Genomic DNA, 2022 nt, shown 5'->3' with positions numbered 1-2022 from the left:
GCTGGTTTCTTCTTTAGATTGTTCTTTTTATGTACAGTGAGACAACGTATGTTGTGACTCGGCACTATATAAATAAACTGAATTGAATTCATTTCCAACCAGACTGCCCATTCTCCTCTGACCTCTAACATCAAGACATTTTCATTCATACGACTGCAGATCACTGGATATTTCCTCTTTTTTTTTAGAACATTCTTTCTGAACCTTATAGCTGATCTTAAGTTTCTAAAATACTCAGACCAGCTCGTCTGGGTYCAACAAGCTCAAAGTCATTTTAATCCCTCGTCATTTCTGTTCTGTTTGGTTGTCTTCAACACATCTAGATACTTATGTGCAGTGAATAGCTGCTATGTGATTGGTTGATGAGCTCTTTGTGTTAACAACGTGGACCTAATATAGATCTATAATGATGAGAGTATAATTTTTTTTTATAATTTTTTGTGCACATCTCTTTCCTTCTGCAGCCATCTGAATTTCACCTCTGAGGCACAGAGAAATTATTTTATTTTATTCATTGAAGCACGTGTGAAGGTTGAAATGATTTGTTTTGTTCCTCTAATGTCCATATCCATGTCTGGGGATGACAAAACAAAAGCCGTGGTGGAGCTATGATTAGAGTTTCCTGCACCCCCCTCCAGTCTGTTGTGCACCCGCTCCTCTCTCTCCTCATGAATATTAGAGATGAGTGGAGGCAGGGAGGAGGCAGGAGGCAGGGACAAAGGGAGGATAAAGCAGGAGGGATGGGGGGAGCTGATGTCGTCAGACGCCCAGCAGTGCGCAGCCTCTGTTGAAGCTCAGAGATCTATTGATCGGAAAACAACGGGCTGTGGGAGAGGAGTGTCTGTGGACTCACAGATCCAGAGCAGGACTCTCTCCACGCTGCTGTTTTTATATCTGATTTTTCTCCTTTTCTTTCTGGAATGACTGTAACTGCTGCTGCTTCTGACCGCTCTGTGCTGCGAGGAGAAACCTAGATGCTCCCAGACTGAGAAGGATCTTCCTCATCGTCCTCAGCTCGTCTACCTGCAGGTAATCAGTGTTCTTTCATCCCCCTGCCTCCCTGACCTCTGACAGCATCATCCTGCCGTCATCATCATTGTCTTGTAACCATGGTTTCTTCCATCTCTCCCTTCCTCTCTGCTCCTCTCTCCCTCCCCCACTCCTGCCTCTTTTTTTCATCTCATGGATTTGCCTCAATTTTATTTTGATGATCTTTTAAAGAGGAAACCATAGCTTTTCCTCCATCCTGAGATTTAAACACGTATTTTCCTTTTACATGGTCGTTTAGTCTTAAATTTCTGCTTCATGGAACTGAATCCGTTATTTTTCCTTTGGGCCACACAAATGCATGAACAGATATTTCCTTCTATATTGCTGCTTCTCGTTTATCTCACAGCTTTTCTGTTTCTTCATGCTGTCGATCTAAAAATATCACAACAAACAAAAAAAGAAGAAACATTGATTTGGGACTGAATGTTGAAAATGGAGGAAAAAAAATCCACAGTGTTATTAGATGTGTTTGCTGTAAAGGCTGGAGTCTAAACAGGAATAAATGATGAAGTGTTTGATTTTGTTGCATCAGTTGGAAGGTTTAGCTCCTCCACACCTGGTCAGAGCAAAGGGAAACACCTGAGACCACCACACCAACATGAGTATGTGGAAATGAAAGGCCTACGAGCCTTAAAGGAACATCACCCTCTGCTTTTCATGCTGACTTTAAAGTCAAACCTTGTAAATCTAAATGTGTTAGAGAATGACTCTCAGCTACTACCACACCACATTTTCAATCCATTTCTGGACAATTAATGGAACTGTGATCATTTCTGTACATTACTTGTGGCAGCCATCTTAAATTGGGTGATTTGAAAAGTTGCTGAGTTGTAGATAAACAATTATTTTTTAAACAATTTCATTAGAATCTGCTCAGTGGTTCATGAGATATTAAAGGGCCAATATTATGTGTTTCACAGGCATATATTTAAATACTGTACCATAATAAAGTATCTATGTCACCTTTAGTTG

General features: G+C 40.7%; 1 protein-coding gene across 1 annotated transcript in view; it reads left to right on the top strand.

Annotated features, from left to right (window-relative positions):
- Positions 1–608: 608 nt before the first annotated feature.
- LOC106534048 (fasciculation and elongation protein zeta-1) overlaps positions 609–2022 on the top strand; it is a gene marked incomplete at its 3' end in the record, with an annotated part of 19047 nt that continues 17633 nt past the window's right edge. Inside the window, 1 exon segment of the mRNA XM_014030554.1 lies at positions 609–1029.

Source organism: Austrofundulus limnaeus, unplaced genomic scaffold (assembly GCF_001266775.1).
Source record: "Austrofundulus limnaeus strain Quisiro unplaced genomic scaffold, Austrofundulus_limnaeus-1.0 Scaffold1079, whole genome shotgun sequence".
In the NCBI taxonomy this organism is placed as follows: domain Eukaryota; kingdom Metazoa; phylum Chordata; class Actinopteri; order Cyprinodontiformes; family Rivulidae; genus Austrofundulus; species Austrofundulus limnaeus.
Note: the sequence above shows the minus strand (reverse complement) of the source record. Positions and strands in the feature narration are given on the sequence as shown.